Below are 17,614 nucleotides of genomic sequence, written 5' to 3'. Positions count from 1 at the left end.
TGGCTTTTCAAGTCTACACAGAAACTGAAAGAGGTCAGGTAACTGACAGACACTGCTCATTCTTTGAATAAGCAGAGTGGAAACCTGGGCATCAGATCTGGACTTTACCTCTGCCTCTACCACTGTTAATTGTCTGACCTTGGACAGGACTGTTTCAGAGCTTTTGTTGTCAGGGTTGAATTAGATCAGTCTTAAGGCTCCTTTCAGTTCTAAGATCCTATGACTTTAGGCAGCCACCTCCAACATGTGATTTGAGCAGCAGGGAAATACTAGAAGTCCAAAATTCTCACGCACCCGCAGTCACAAAACCTAAAATCTCCAGACGAGGTTTCAGGCTGTCTGGAGTCATGGGACCCTTTAAAAAATATTGGGCAAAAGCTACACAACTTAACTTTAGAAGAAAGCAGAGCTACAACTACACACAGGATGTTGACCACTGCTGAGGGGAGTTCGTGGGGTCCTGGAAGGACAACTATGGACCCCCCACCCAAAGTGATCTGTGGGTTACTCTTTAAGAATCAATGCATTAAAGCTTGTTAATTTTTCCTCAACCTTCCATTATGAAAATATTTCATACCTTCAGATAAATTGAAAGAATAGCACAAACTTCTACATCTTTCTTTAAAAATTTTTAAAAATAAGTTAATATTTTGCTATTTATTCTCTCTACCTTTATTGTTTTGTCACTGATACATTTGAAAGTTGCAGATATCATGATGTTTATCCAAAAATACTTTCTGCAAATATCTCAAAAATAAGCAAAGTTCCCTATGATACCACAACACCATGATCACATCTAAGAAAACTAAAACTGATTCACAGTCTCATATCCAGTCTAAATTCAAAATGTCCTTAATTCTAAAAATCCCTTTTACATATTATTGGGATTCTGATCAAGGTTCCCACACATTGCATTTGATTATTGTGTTTTATTCGCCGACTTTATCCTAATATAGTTCCTACATGTTTTTGTATTTTTGAATGTTTACTTTCAAGATAGTGATGTTTTCGAAGAGTTCAGGCCACCATTGTCTTGTAGAATGTTCCCACTTCTGGATTTGATTGGTTATTTTCTACTAGTGTCTCATTCCTCTATCCCCTGCATTCCCTGTAAACAGGAGGTTAGCTCTAGTGGAAAATTGTGAGTTTTAATTAGATTATAAAGTACAATGTAATCCAGGAAGGGGTAATCCTTTTTCTAGATGTCGACTAGATTAAATGTCATTTTAGGTGTTGGTAATTTAAAAGATCATCTTTATCCTAGGGAGTCTGTGCCTAATGTTTCCCCACCTAGGAGGGGTACATGGTTATAATGAGGGGGAGGTAGCAAGCTTTCCACAGCAGGGATAGGAGCAGCACTAAATTTTGAGTTTAGCCTTGAAGTTGATCTTCTTCATTCCATGGCCCCCAGTTTCCTCATCTATAAATTGGAGTAATAATAATTTCCTATTTAATGAAATTGTTAGGTTCAAATGAAATAATGGATCAGAAAATTCTTTCCTTATAAAATGAGAAGATCTACATGGAAGCATCTCTGCTTCAGGGACTAACACCAAGTGCAGAGATGTCCTTGATTCATCTCAAATGAACAAAGTATGAATCCATCCATCCATCCATTCATCCATCCATCCATCCACCCATCATGATGAATTCCTGACACTCCTCAAGAGTTACTGGAAAGAATAATGAGGGTTAGTTACCCGGTGATGATTTAAGGCAGGGGTTCTCAGTCAGGAGCAATTTTGTTCTCCAGGGGACGTTTGGCAATGTCTGAATACATTTTACATTGTTAAACTGGGAAGCTTCTACTGCATCTACTGAATGAAGGCCAAGACGCTGCTAAATATCCTACAAAGTAGAGGAAAGTCTCCTCCCACACTCCAGCCCCCCAATATTCCCCAATGAGCTGGATATTTGAGTATTATCCAGCTCAAAATGTCAGTAGTACCAATGTAGAGAAACTTTGATTTAATTTAATGTGAGGCACAATTAAATATTGAACCATAGTCCAAAATCCCAGACCAACCCTTCAAATAATTATTGGGATTTGGGGAGACTCACACCAAAATTCCATGCCATAAAATAGTGAATTATGAATAAAAACAGAAAGAAAGCATGGTGATACAAATATGTTAAAATCATTTCAATCAACATAATTGCTTTGGTTCAACTGAGCTTTCTCCAAGGCTAAAAGGAAATTACAATCAGTTCTATAGTTTTGATTACCAGAAAGCATAATTCTTAAGGGATATTGCTTTTCCTAAAATAAATTGCATCATAAAATTTTCATAAATTATCTTATATACAAGGAATAATGAGTGATATAATGATGTGATAGGCAATATTCTCAGTATTTATGTAAAATCTTTAGAAGTAAGTTCCATATGGCTATTTATTACAGCAACTTAGATAAGAACTGTAGGAAAAATATTCAGATAAAATGGTGTTAGAGTGATTCTGTGAGGCATTAGATTAACATGATTTCTTTTGAAGCCTTCTGGTGGTATAATTCTATGAAAACATGAAATTATGGTACTTGGAGAAACATAAGGTTTAAGTGAAGGCTCAACTGAACTATGGCCTGGAGCCTTTAGGTTATTTAAAACTCTTTGTAAATATAGTATTTTAAAAAATAACTTTATGGGGTATATTTTTCACATACCATTAAAAATCACCTTTTAAAAAAGATTCTATTTATTTATTTCGAGAGAGGGGAAGGCAAGAAGGAAGAGAGGGAAAGAAACATTAATGTGTGAAAGAAACATCAATCAGTTGCCTCTCACACACGGCCCAATCAGGGATCAGCCCGAAACCCAGGCATGTGCCCTGACCAGGAATCAAACCTGAAACCTTTCACTTTGCGGTGATGGCACTCAACCAACTGAGCCACGCTGGTCAGGGCAAAATAGGCACCTTTTAAAGTATATAAGAAAGTGGTTTATAGAATATTCACAGAGTTGTACAACCATTACCACTATCCAATTTCAGAATATTTTCATGACCTAAAAGAAAACCCTACTCATTAACAATCACTTATCTTCATCCACTCCTCCATGCCCCACCTCCAGCAAACACTAGTCTTACTTTCTGTCTCTATGGATTTTCCTATCCTGGACATCTCATATCAGTGAAATTATACACGATGTGGCCTTTAGTGACTGACTTGTTTTACTTAGTATAATGTTTTCAAGGTTCATCTATGTTGTAACATGTACCAGTATTTCATTTTTTTATTGCTAAATAATATTTTATTGTATGGACATACTACATATTTTTTTATTCATTTATCAGATATTAGATATTTGGGTGGTTTCCACTTTTTTGGTTATTATGAATAATGCTGCTAAGAACTTTGGCATGAATGTTTTTATCATGAAAGGATATTGAATTTTATCAAATACTTTTTCTACATCTTTTGAGATGGTTTTTGTCTTTCATTTTATTAACATGGTATAATATATTTACTGAATATGATATTTAAAATCAACCTTTGCATTCCCAAGATAAATCCCACTTGGTCAGGGTGAAAAATCCTTTTTATATGTAACTGGACTTGGTTTGCTAGTAGTTTGTTAAGAATGTTTGTGTGTAGATTTATAAGGGATAGTGGTTTATAGTTTTCTTGCAGTGTCTTTGTTTGGTTATCAGGTTAAAATTAGTTTCATAGAATGACTTGGGAAGTGTTCTCTCCTATTTTATTTTTTGGGAAGAGTTTGGGAAGAGTTGGTATACTTCTTTAACTATTTGTAGAAGTCATCTGGTCCTGGGCTTTTTTTTGTGAGAAGTTTTTAAAAAGTTATTAATTTGATCTCTCTACTTGTTATAAATATATTTAGACTTTTATTTCTGCTCAAGTCGGTTTTGATAGTTTGTGTCTTTCTAGGAAGTATTCATTTTGTTTAGGTATCTAATTTGTTGGCATACAATTATTCATAGTATTCCTTTACAATTTTTTCCTTTGAGATAAAAATGTCCTTTCTGCCTTGGCTGGTATAGCTCAGTGGATTCAGTGCGGGCTGCAAACGAAAGCATCACAGGTTCGATTCCCAGTCAGGGCACATGCCTGGGTTGCAGGCCACAGCCCCCAGCAACTGCACATTGATCTTTCTCTCTCTCTCTCTCTCTTTTTCTCTCTCCCTTCCCTCTCTAAAAATAAATAAATAAAATCTTTTAAAAAATGTCCTTTCTTTCATTCTTTTTTGTTTGTTATTCTCCTTAAAATTTTTTTATTTCTTCTTTTCTTTCTCTTTCATTCTTGATTTTAGTAATTTGAGTCTTCTCTCTTTTATTCTTGGTCACCTAGTTAAAGGTTTGTCAATATGGTCAAAATTTTCTAAGAATCAAGTTTTGGTTACATCATTTTTCTCTAATGTTTTTATATTCTCTATTCAATTTATTTCTACGATAATCTTTATTATTTCTGGGTTTTTTGTAAATATACTATTAAATGTTAGCACAATAGTCCATTATGTGTATATGTTACAAATTACATTTCAATTTTGCTGCTGTCTTTGCAGCTTTAGGTTTTCTCTTCTTTAATTTTTCCCCATTAAAAAATATATTTAAGTGACCATCTCCATATAAGTATTTTCTCTAGATTCTTGTATGGGGTAACAGAGAAGTGGCTTTGGAGGGACACCTTGTCCTTCAACTTACCTGACTGTGTGACCTTGGACATGTTTGGGTTTTATTCACTTGAAATGTGGGGATGTCAACCCTTCCCTAGGTACCTGGGCTCTATGTTACTAGGATCCTATAATTAAAATATCTAGGGCAGAGGATGCAAACATTTCTAAAGATGTGAATATTTTTAAATTAGCCCTTCTAAGAAGAAATAGGAAAAGGAAATAAATATATGTATGGAAGGAGTTACTTCCAAAGTTCCCAGATAGGTATTTGAAGAAGATAATGGTCTTTTTTATCTGTCAACAGGACTACACGATATATCCAGTTCTCCACTCAAACACTAACCTAAATATTGTTTAAAAAATATTTTGTAGGGAAAAGAGAAGGTATTTTGTAGATGTGATTAAATACCATAATCACTTGGCCATTGTGGTATTAAATGCTATTTTAAGGGAGATTATCTTAAACAATGTGGGTGGGGCTAATTCAATTATTTGAAAGGCTCACAGAGTAGAGCAGAGGCTTCCCTGAGGGAGAAACTCCATCTAAGAGTTCCCTCTGCCTTCCCAAGGACCTGCCCTGTAGACTTTTAGCCCCACAATCATAGAGGTCAGCAATTTCCAAACTTTGTCATCTTGCAGCACACATTAACTATTTACTAAAATTTGTGGCACACCAAAAAATATATTTTTTGCTCATCTGACAAAAAAAGGTGTAATTTTGATTGAATTACAAAAGAAAAAGTAATTACCTACACTTTTTGCTTCAAAGTAACTTTTAAAAGATCAGGTGCCTATACTTATATATAAGGATTTGCGGTATCAAGAATTAACCAATCAGATACAGCCTTATTATGTGAATGAACAATAAACTGCAACTCTATTATATAACATATATTTATGGTTCAGGACAGTGCATTCACACCAGAGGGCTATTGTTGTGTTGGCTGTTGTCATTTTTTTTTTTTATTCAACAATCTAAGGGAAAAGAGGTCAGTGCTCCTGACTAAACAGTCAGGTATTTAAAAATTCTTATGGCACACCAGTTGAAAACTGCTGGTATAGGCCAATTCCTTAAACAAAATCTCTTCTACTGATTCTACTTCCTTGATTGATCCCTGACTCTTGCAAGGAGGACCAAATTTACTGGAAAAAATCATTTTAAACCTCCTTCTCCTAACTTTATTAAAGCCATAAGCTCATTCAATATTTATTCAAGTTACTTATTAATCAATATTTACTGTTTATTAATCAATTATTGTTTATTTATTAATCAATGTTTATTTATCAATATTTATTAAGCTTATTCAATATTTATTGAGTGGATACTACCTGACAGTTATTGTTGTAGTTGCTGGGGTTACAGGAATGAACAACATCAAGAAAGCTTCTGACTTCATGAAAGTCATGTATCAACAGTAACAGTCATTGCCATGTTGTGGGGGGATAAAACAGATGAGTATGAGTCCATCTTCTCTCTTGGAGCTTGTAATTTGTTCTTTGAATATTTGAATTGGAATGGAAGAAGATGGAGGTGGGCATGATTTTTATTTATAGGAACACATAATTTCTCATAAAAAGATAAAATCAAATATTTCAGGAACCCCAAAAAGCTATTAAGTAACTCTCGAATATTTGAGATCTTTAAGCTCCTGAGTGTTCTTGAAATTTATGTAAATAAACTAACCTTATACATTTATTTAAAGATATCCTATAAAGCACATAAGTTTAAAGGACGATAAAGGGAACTTTTAGTAAAGACCTAAGAGGTTTCACTTTGGATGTCTTTGCTGGTGATATGAGCTACTTAAGTGTTTTTAAGGAGTTTAGAGACAAAGAACAACATGGGGATAGTGAGATGTTTCTGGTGGTCTTCCTCTTGAAAACTTGTTCTTTTTCACTTTCTGCCTGCAGCTGTTGGGAATCTGTAAACCTCATGCTGTTTGGACTCTGCTTCCTAGACTGGATTACATTACAGGTAACCTCATGATAGAGGTATGTTTTGAATCAACTCACTTTTGAAATGTTTATGAAATAAATTCTTTGGCAGTGAGATTTCTACATGGGAGCTCAATCAGCATCGCCTTAATTTATCAATTCTGACGAGGCATTTGGCTTTGAGAAAAAAAAAAACCAACAAGAAGAACAAATGGGTTCTTTTTCTTTACTACTATAAGGAAGCCACTATCTTTAGCAAACAGAAGATAACAAACAGCCTTCTGGTGATCTTGAGATATTGACCTGTGGTTCATAGTGCAATGAAAACTTATTGGCCAAGTGAGGCAATCAGGAGCCTGTCAGACCTACAGGCATGTCACTGAGAACAATCTTTTTTGCAGCCAGAGTGTAAAGGAAATATTCGGCCACCTGCAGCTGTGTTTGTTCCTCTGGAAGCCAGAACTGCCAGATCTGAAAATAGGTCACAAGAGACTAGTAGTCCCTGAGAGGCTCACAGGAAGTAGCTTCAAAGGTCAGGGAAAGTTTTTAACGACTGTACATGAGGCCAGTGAATGATAGGCTTTGAAGAGCTTCTCTACTTGGTATCTGAGATAGCCACATGGTGGAGCTGACTGGGTGGAGCTGAATGACAGGTTGGAGATGTGAACCTGATACCTGGGCCCCATGGAAGAGGTACCTTGGTTCTGCTGCGCAACAACAAAACAAAGCAAAACAAGAAAAGCCCATGTCTATATAGGGGAATCGTCTTGCAGGACTCAAGGGATGATCATAGGGATTTATAGCAGTAATTTCAGAAACCCCATACAATATCCCCAAGTGGAGTGCTGGGGTTGGGATGAACAATCTCTGAATGAATTCCAACCCTCAGATGTTGGGATCCCATAAAGTCAGATATATGTTTCTATTAATATACATTTTCATGGATCATTTGTAACTAAAGTTTATACCTCAGTGCTATTTCACTGACACAGTTGTTATAGTACAAATGTTAGGTTACAGTTACAATCTTAGCATTATTTTTCACTTATATTATTGGCCCAAAATGCAAGTTCAGAGCCAGTTTGCATGTGGGGACTACTAGGCTCCTAATAATAACTATTGTCTCACCCCATACAAACAGGCAAGACACCATAGAGCAGGGGTCAGCCAACTTTTTCAGTAAAGGGCCAGCTACTAAATATTTTGAGCTTTGCAAGTCAAATGATCTCTATTCAAACTACTCCACTGCCATTGTAGCACAAAAGCAGCCATGGCAATATGTAAATGAATGAACATGGCTGTTTTCCAATAAAACTATTTAAAAATAGGTGACTGGCCCTGGCTAGTGTAGCTCAGTGAATTGAATGCTGGCCTGTGAACCAAAGACTTGCTGGTTCGATTCCCAGTCAGGGCACATACCTCAGTTGTGGGCCAGGTCCTCTACTGGGGGCATGTGAGGGGCAACCACACACTGATGTTTCTTTCCCTCTCTTTCTATTTCCCTTCTCCTCTCTCTAAAAAATAAATACATAAAATAAAATAAAAAATAGGTGACTGGTTTTGACTTGGGGCCCTAGAGGCCAAAAGCATGGGTTTTGCAACCAGGCTCAAAGCTTGGCTCTATTACTTGTCAGCCGCATTAGTGACCTTAGAGAACTTTGTTACCCTCTCTGTGCTTTGGTCTTTCCAACTCTAAGTTGACAATAGAACTTACCCCACAGTGATGTTATAAAGATTAAATAAGTAAATTTGTAAAGTTTTAAACAGTTTCTAGCAGGTAAGTGCTATATAAGTGTTTGTTAGATAATTAACCATTTTGTGAGGTTATATAATTCCCACTAAAACTGAGGTTCAAAAAAATATATACATTACTCTAAGAAGGATAAGCCTTGAACCTCATTCTCCCTTCTCTTGCACAATTGTTCTTTGCTCATCAGAGGTGAAACCATTACATCTAAACACTGGAAAATTCCCTGTAACAGCCTATGAGTCCAGCCTTGCCCCTAAAACCATCAGTTAAAGGGCTACTTACATTTCTCCTCTCCTCATCCACATGAGCAGTTACTACAAGCAGCAGTGTGTTTGAACCAGATTGTGTCAGCTCATGAGAATAGATTGCTAAATTTTCAGGAATTTTGTGAGCAATTTAAACTGTAGCAAGCTTGAAACTGGCTACAGTGGGAGTATTTACACCATGAAATTGGCATATGCTATAAATCACAGCTTTTTTTGTCTTGGAGGACCAGTTTACTGGCACATGACTGGCTATATGCCAACAGTGAACACTCCTCCAGGAAGGGCCTTATGTCCTAAATGACAGATTGGTAAACAATATTCAGTGATGCACCATAGCCTAGGATACCCCAGCCTGAGAAGAATGCTGTGCCCCCAGCTACTGCTTTGTTGAAGAGACAGAAAAAGAAAAGAAAAAAAATTACATTGCTTAGCAACAGAAACTACTCAGTGGTGCCCCAGGACTCTGATTTCAAGACTTATGACTCACAACTTTGCTCCCTGTTTCAGTTCTAACAGGGAGAGAGGAAGAGAGAGAGAGAGACAAAGAGACAGAGAGAGACAGAGAGAGAGAGTGCCATGTGTTCAAGCTAAATGGAGAGAATAGTTTAGAAGGAGCTAAGAGAAAGTGAGAGCTTGTTAGGCAAACATCATGATAGAATAATTTTAGCCCTGCCTGATGTGGCTCAGTGGATTGAGTGTGAACCAAAGGGTTCAATCCCCAGTCAGGGCACATACCTGAGCTGTGGGCCAGGTCCCCAGTATAGGGGGCATGTGAGAGGCAACTACACATTGATGTTTCTCTCCTTCTCTTTCTTCTTCCCTTCCCCTCTCTCTAAAAAGAAATAAATAAAATCTTTAAAATAATTTTAATAGCCACTTTTTCTAGGAAAGACAGTGAGTGCTGTGGGTTTTTTTCTTTTTTAAGCTTTTCTTAAGATGAAATTTTCCTAATCTAAATACATGTCCTCTAACCTTTCACGGAAGCAGCAGAGAAGATATGAAAGAGGGCTGGAGTCAGTCAAAAGGACAGTTAGACAAGTCACTTCCTCTTGTGAAGTTGTGAACTTCATTTTTTCATCTCTATAAGATAGGAATCATAACCATTCCATTGCTAGTCTGACATAGTGGCTGTGCAAACCAATGATAACTTTTTATTCAGAGATTTGGCATGTTTATTATGGAGTACCATCATATGCTAGGTCCTCTGCTAGGGGCTGAGGACTCAGAGATGTGTAGATGTGTGTGTTCAGTCCTTGCTGTTGCGCAGCTCAGTCTATGGGTGCTTCAACAGGTAATCCAGAGTTTGGATCCCAGTAGATGGATCCCTATGGCTTCATTGGGTCACATTGGTGACCCAAAGAATTTGGCCTTGGAGCCAAGTTGCCTGGGTTGAATCCCAGCTATGCTGTTGTTTACCAGCTCTGTGATCTTGAATGAGTTATGTAACATCTTTTCTATTCCATAATATGGAATTTTAAGGTTTCATCAGTTTCATCTGTAAACATAGAGATAATAGTACCTGCTTTTTAGGGTTATTTTAAAGATTTAATGATTTAATACATATACAGTTTCCTCATCTGTAAAAAATACAGATAACAGTAACTGCACTTTTAGTATTGGCTTTGTTGTAATGATCAAATCACACATAAAATATTCAGAACTGTAGAATAAAAACCATGAATATGACAGATGAACGGAAGACACAGACACTACACAGTGTCAATAAACAGACACTACATATTCAAGGTTGTAAATGAAGTGAAAAAACACAGAAGAGGGATTTTTAGTCTGTAAGTTAGGGAAAGTATTTGAAGGAGATGATGTTTGAGATTGTAAAATCACTCATTCATTTATTCATTCATCAGAGTACAAACATTTGAGAGTCAACCATATACCTGGCTTTTTGGTGCTGGGCTCAGCCTCTGCCAGTGGCAGCAATGAGATGGGGCATGAGGGAAGGGAGAGGGGATGCTTTATGTGCCCCTTCCCCATAATTCCAAAAATCTTTCCCCTGTTTACAAAATGGGCAATCGATGCTTTTTAAAATCCTAATAAAGTGCCATGCAAACATAGCCTTAAGACAAACACTTATTTCCTCTTCCAAAAAGTCTGCCATTTTTAAGCCTCCTCTAGAAAAAATCTAGAGCTGCATCTAGTCCTGATCTTTACAGAGCTTGAAGTCTGATGGGAGAGACAGGTGTTAAATACACACATAAACTCACAGGTATTGAAAATAGTGATAACTGTTATAAAGAAAATAAATGGTAATTAAAATAGTGATAATTATTATAAAGAAAATAGATGAGGGAGTGGGGGTTGCTGAGTGGAGGAGAGCAAAGGGGGAAAATCAGGACAACTGTAATAGCATACTCAATAAAATAAAATAAAAAATAAAAAATAAAGAAAAGAAATGGAAGTCATCAGAAAATAAAGAATAAGGGTCTTGGGAAGGACTTTTTCAAGAACTGGTGTACAAGCATTTTAGCCAAGAGCTGAAACATGTAAGAGTTAGCCAGGCAACAAAAAAAAAAAAAAGGGAAGAGAAAAGGTGTTTATTCAAAGGTCCTGAGGTAGGAAAGAGCTGAAAGAAGGCCCACTGTGTTTGGAATGAGGTGAGATAGGGAAGAAGGTCTGGGGTGGGAGGAGGGTGAGGGTGGAGTGCCAGTGAAGGGGGAGAGTAGCCAGGCCACATCCAACACTGGGCCTTGTAGGCCAAAGAAGTTTGCATTTTATTCTCAGTGAAGTGGGAATCAATTGAAAGCCTTGACCAAGAGCTGTACTCCAAGTCACACTCAGTAATACACTCTGGCTGCTGTGTGAGAATGGATTGGAGGGGAAAGGGTGAAAGTGGGGAAATCAGTTGGGTTAAGGCAATAGTTCTAGGTGAGAAATGGAGGCAGCTTTGCTTATGCTACTTGCAGTAGAAATGGAGAGATGTGGAAGGATTTAAAATGGATTTAGTAGTGGGTTGGAAAGACTGACTCCCAAGTTGCCTAGTTGCTATAGCAATTAGTTGGGTGACAGTGTGTTTGGCAAAGATTTAGAAGCCTGTGAAAGAAGATGATTTGGAGACCTGGGCTGTGGGTATATGGTGGAGAGTTATTAACATTCACATAGACATTAGCTACAGCCATGGTGGATGAGGTCAGCTAGGGCAGTGCATGTAAATCTGTGCTCTTATTCTTTTTGCTGTGGGTCCCAGACACTTTGGAAAGCTGATGAAAGCTCTATTTCTTTCTTTCATTCAAAGTAGTTGCATTCAAGCCCTGACTGGTATGACTCATTTGGCTGGATGTCAAACTTCAAGGTGAAATGTCACTGGTTCGATTCCCAGTTAGGGCATGTGTCTGGGCTGTGGATTCGATCTTGGCTGGGGTGTGTGTGAGAGGCAACTAATCATGTTTCTCTCTCACATAGAGGTTTCTTTTCCTCTCTTTTTTCTCCCACCTTTACTCTCTCTCTGAGAGTAAATTAATAAAATGTTTAAAAAGTATTTGCATTCAAGCTTAAGGAATTTATAGAGCCCCTGAAGCCAATCCACAAGTCTTGTAAGATTTATAGATGACAAATTTAAAAAACAAAACAATAAAACTGGTGTAGAGACAGAAATGGACCCTGGATTGAGCCCTGGGGAATAATAGCACCATTTAGAGGACAGAGGAGGAGAAAGAATTCCAAAAGAGCATTATCAAACTAACAGAAAAGTGTTTCAAGAATGGGAATTAAATGCTGCTAGAGGGCTAGAAAGATAAGACCTGAAAAGTGTCCACTGGCCTTGGCAACAGCAATGACCTATGGGAGGTACTTACAAAGGGTTAGTGCTGTCTCAGGTGGAGGCATTGTCCCTCTGCAAAAACCGAAGTGAGGGAAAAACACTGGATGCAGGTGTGGGTGATTATGCACACTTGTGGGTGTTCCCTTTTGATGGTAGGCAATTTTTTCCCCCCAGTGTAGTAGGAGGTAAGTTGATGGTGAGAGAGGAAGTGACACAAGGATGGGAATTTTGAGGATGGAGGATGTTCGAAATAGTCTTTGTAGAAAGTAGAGTTAGAGTTTAGTGGGAAGGCTGTTACCTCTTTGTTTTGTATTAACTGGGAGGGTTGTGATCCTGGGTTGGGTGTTAAAGAGTGAGTAGGATTAAAGGAGAGAAGGGAAGCAGGATTAGCAACCTGGCCCAGAACCATCATGTGCAGAGAATCAATAAGCCTTCCAGAACTTCTCAGGACTTACTCCACTCTCCTTCTCTCCTTTTCTGGCTTCTGGCTTCTCCTCCTTTTCTAGCTCAATCTTTTCCAGCAGCCTATAAACAAGCTCAAGCCTTTCCCAGTGACTCAGCATCTCCTCCTGTGTTCAATTTTTCTTCTTTCCACGCCCAAAACATCTGTAGGAGGGAATTTTTGAAAATATTCAATCATTCTTTTTCTTCCTATAGTTTTCCCTTGCCTTACTGCTTGCTACCCTACTCTGGGGATTTTTGCCGCCTCTTGAAGTCTGGGGCTCTCCATGGCCCTTTAGAATCCTGACAGGTTGCTGCTGGATACTTTGGAAGTACACATGCAGCCAGGAGCCAGGAGAACCTCTGCTGGATTTTAAATAGGAGTGCATTTTAGACAGTTCATTCAGAGGCTCAGTAGAGAATGAATTTGTCTGAAGGAGACTGTTAGGAGGCTGCTGCAACAGTTTAGGATGCAAAAGATGGCTGGAATGCATGCCAGTGGGCATGGAGGTTGGAATTTGAGGCTTCTTAAGGAGGTGGAATGGATAGGACTGGTTGATCATGTAAGGTAAAGGCCTGAATCAAGAATGACTCACTTCTTCCCCAGCTTTCTAATTCTGATGACTGTAGATGGTGGTGCCAACACACTATGATGCCAATAGCTGAGGAAGGAACAACTATGGAGGTAGAGGATGAGTTTAGTTTTAGACATGCTGAGTTTGGGGTGCCTTTGTTATATCTAGATAGAAGTGCCTGGCGGGCAGTTGGGTATTTGGGACTAACTTTTGTGGATGGGGTCTGGGCCAGAGATTGCTGATTTGGTAGTTGAAACCATGAGGGTAGAGGTGATCCCCTGAGAGTGGAGTGAGAAGAGCTGTGGGCATAAAGTGGAGTCCTGAATTTAAGGTGCAGATTCACAATTGGTATCACATAAGAATGCTACCAAAGGAGGATGAGGCCTTATTTATTGAAGTGAGAGAATTGGGAGGCCAGTTTGCTAAGTACTGAGAAATGAGGAAGTGGACACAGCCAAGTTTGACCATTGGTTAAGAGGTATGCATGAGAGGGAGAGAAAGAAACACTTGGAAGCTAAGTGGAGAGGGCACTTTGAGGGGAAGTTTGGCTTGATAGTTTTGTTTTTAGGACTTGAGAGATTTGAGCTTGTTTAAAGGCTGAGGGGAGGCCCTGGCCGCATAACTCAGTTGGTTAGAGCATCCTTTCATATGCCAAAGTTGTGGGTTCAACCAATAAATGCATAAATAAATGGAAGAACAAATTGATGTTTCTCTCTCTCAAATCAATAAATAAAAATTAAAAATAAATAAATAAAGGCTGAGGGGAAACAGCCAGGAGCCAAGGAACTAGGAGAGGTAGAAGATGGGGCTTTCCGGGCTCAACCCAAAACATAGACTTCTTACAGTTTGCCCAACACTTCAACACCCTTTATCTTATTTGATCGTTTGAACACCTGTGAGATTTGAAACAAACGGTGAGATTGTGTCCAGGTGTTGGGAAAAGAGGTGTGGATTCATTCCAGTCTAGGGCGCAGTCCATACCACCATGCCGTGTGCACGAACACCGTCTAGATCTACACAATCTAGGGGGAAAGAGCAGCGTTTTCCTGGCTCCCCTTGAGGTGACATCGGTGCTACTGGACTCTGGGGGCAGTGTGCTGCCTCAGATAAGGTGTCACCATGTGTTGCGGACCAGGGGTGGCAGACCTCAGAAGTGTCACTAGGTTTTATGTATGAACCAGAGCCAGAATGCTCCTTGTCTCTGGGGAAGTGTCCCAGGTGGGTGGACCAGGGCCACCCAGTGAGTCCTTTCCCTTTCTCATGCTCAAGCAGCTAAGAATTCTGCTGACGGCCAGGTGGAATAACAATAACACAGATGGACCGGCCTCAAGGCGCGGGCAAGATAGATTCAGAGCAGAAAGATGGCCGGAACCCCAGGCAGCAGGTGGCTGAGCGCACGCTAGCGTCGCAGAAGGAACACCGCAAAACCAAACTCGTGATTTGTATATCCGGCCGGGGCCCTACCCGGAGACAAATCTGCGGAGGAAAGTATTTAATATGCATCCAGCACAGTTGGAAGGAATTCCTTCCCGCCGGAGACGGTTTAGTGGGCGCATGGGAGATTTCGCTCGGTATGCTGCTTCCCAGCCCTCCGCCCGAGGCAAGCAGGGCGAGCCGAACCGCTTGTCCGATGCTAATGATAGTAGTTTTCTGTTTGTTTCTGGAGGGCAGGGGTGCTATTAAGGAATGAAAGAGACCTGGATCTGGTTTTCCCTCCATCACTCGAGCACAAACTTCCTCCGTGACCCCGACTTCGGCCACGTCAAGTCTAGGCCTCTCACTGGGCCTCAATTTCCCTGTTCATAAAACGAGCATTTGAACTATGATTTTGTCTTTGCATGGCCAGGTGGCAAATTAATTCCACCTTCTCCCGCCCCGCAAAAAGCCATCCTCTATTAGTAACCTCCTCCAACACCCAGCTGTTTCGGAGTTCCCTCCCCTACACTTTCTTTTCCTCGAAGGGTTGGGGGCCCCTAAAGAGGTGAGAGTGGGCGGGGGCCAGTCCCCATCGCTCCTCCCACCTCTGTTGGTCCCACCCCTCCCATCGTCCCCGCGGCGCCCCTCCGCCCTCGGCGCGGGGTTGAGGCTATCACGTGACCTCACATCCGGCGCGGGAGTCCCGAGCTTGCTGCGCGCGCTCCCCCGCCCTCAGGTTCTCCCAGTAGCGTGCCTCGGTCGCCACAGCGGAGGGGAGGGGGGTATCGCTACGTCTCTGGCGGTGAGAGGCCGTTTCCAAGTGCAGACTGCCCCCCTCCCCTGTCCACCGCCCCTCGCCGCCCTCCCTTGTTCTCGCTTTGCCTCGACTGCACGCCGTCGCCGGTGCGCGGAGGAGGAGAGCGCGGACGCCCCTGAGCCCGGCTCGGCCCGGGCCTCGCCCCGTGCTCATCTCCCTTCACCCAGAGCCGCAGTGCGCGGCGGCGGCGGCGGCGCCGGCGCCTCGAGCCCGAGCGACCCGCGGCCGCCGGCGCCGGCCGCGGGCGATGGGGCTGGGCTGAGGCCAGGCGGCGGCGGCGGCCCGCAGTCCCGGCCCCGGGTGGCCCCTGGGCTGCTCCGGCCAGGAAGCCGCCAAGGAGACGGCGGCGGCGGCGGCGGCGGAGGGTGAGTAGCCTGGGCCTTCTCTGAGCAGGCGAGCGGCGCGTGGAGCGGGTGGGTGGTGGTGATGGGGAAGATTGGAGGAGGCGAATGGCATTGTCGAGGCGGTGGGTACCGGGCGCGTTGCGGCCGGCCTTCTCCACCGGAATTGGGCATCGCTTCACAGCGAAGGTGTGTGTCCAGTCGGGAGGAGATCTCTAAGACCGCGGAATGTCTGGGACAGGTGAGGTGGGAAGGACGGATCCGCGTTGTTGGCGAGCAGGCCTGGTTTGGACGCGCTGCTTGGCGGGAGGGCGACGGTGTGTTGGGGCTTGGGAGTGGGACGGCGCCCCAGCCCTTTTAAAAAGTCCAGGAGATGGTGTGGTGGGAGGTGGGGTATTGGCAGGGCGCTCGATGGGTTTCTGCGGGTGCTGACGGAAGGAATCTTTAACGCCCTTAGCCGCGGAGTGGAAGAGCTCCTTGGCAATCACCGCATTTTACAGATAAACTAAGTGAGGCCCAGAGAGGAAAAATGACTTTGCCTGCCTAGGGCCTCTCGCTTTGACTCTGAGAGTGAGGACTAGAAAATCAGGGCCCTTTCCTCCAATACGAAGGTGGCTACTCTCTTTATGGCCTTTATTCCCTTCACAAAGTTAGGTTCTCGATCTCTTTTCTTTTGGGCGGGGGTGACCAGTGAATCGGATGAGACTTGGCAGTGGCTTCCCAGTTGGTAAAGCTTTTGTGACAGGTGTTTATCGTTTCCTCTATCCATAGATCTGACAGCAACATCTTTGGATCTTGGTGTCTGGACATAGGAGGTATGAATCACTCACATAATTAACTGCTTTTAATCATCAGTGTCTTCGAGCTATATTTAGTGGTTATATTAGCGCAAAATGAATGGGTATGGAGTTGTAAACCTAGAAACAGAAACCAGTGTTTCCTACATGATTCTGAGCTAAACGAGTAGAGCATTTCTGTATTATAATAAGTATTTTATATCTGTGAGTCAGAAGTTAGAACTTTAAAATGCAGGAACGTTAATGATTACTGCAAAATGAACACTGTCTTCTAAAAGCGTTGTTGCTAAAGTGAAGGTGTTCTGATTTGACTGTCTTTGGAAGGGTGATTACATAGTTAAAATGTTCTACCTTTGGGTTAGAACTCAGTCTTTTTACCGAGGCACATTTGTTAATTTTGTTTCACTGGAATGTAAGTGGCATTCTTTTCTCAGGAGGCTTGTTGCCTTGCTGAGTAGGCTACAGTTGCTAAAATAAATGTTTGTGGGTATCCCATTCTGGTTTAGCAACCCCTTTTAAAAGCAAATTAGTTCCTGGAAGTTGTTTGAAATACTAAGCCTAGTAATTGTTAGGGAAATTTGCTTTTGCTACTTTCCTCAGTTTTGCAGTATCCATGTTACATCTTTAAGTGAGATTTTTGAACGTTGTTAGAACAACAAAATTTGTTTTGGGTGAAGGGATTGGGTAGGAAAAGTGATGACACAGTTTGGTTGTCTCAATTTATTGGTAGTACGGTTATACATAAATAACAATATTAAGTAGCAGTTTATTTTGAAAATAAAGTTGAGAGTCTTCAATTTGAAGCAGCGTTTAAATTGTGTAGTAGGAGGGCTGATTTCTTTGTCCAGGCTAACCAGGAAGTTTTATTTGGGG

The 17,614-nt window shown here is 41.1% G+C and overlaps 1 protein-coding gene across 5 annotated transcripts in view; it reads left to right on the top strand.

Annotated features, from left to right (window-relative positions):
• Nucleotides 1–15,482: 15,482 nt before the first annotated feature.
• The window catches only part of ATP13A3 (ATPase 13A3), an 88,410-nt gene continuing 86,278 nt past the window's right edge, over nt 15,483–17,614 (top strand). For 3 of the 5 annotated variants that reach the window (XM_045851006.1, XM_045851007.1, XM_045851002.1), the window contains exons 1-2: nt 15,483–15,968; nt 16,716–16,759. The gene's annotated coding sequence lies outside the window, so the exon portion shown is untranslated. Of the gene's footprint in view, nt 15,969–16,115; nt 16,186–16,715; nt 16,760–17,614 lie in introns of those variants that run through there. The other 2 variants (XM_045851003.1, XM_045851004.1) reach the window with 2 other exon arrangements.

This window comes from Phyllostomus hastatus, unplaced genomic scaffold (assembly GCF_019186645.2).
Source record: "Phyllostomus hastatus isolate PE091 unplaced genomic scaffold, TTU_PhHast_1.1 phas_contig_86, whole genome shotgun sequence".
NCBI lineage: Eukaryota > Metazoa > Chordata > Mammalia > Chiroptera > Phyllostomidae > Phyllostomus > Phyllostomus hastatus.
Note: the sequence above shows the minus strand (reverse complement) of the source record. Positions and strands in the feature narration are given on the sequence as shown.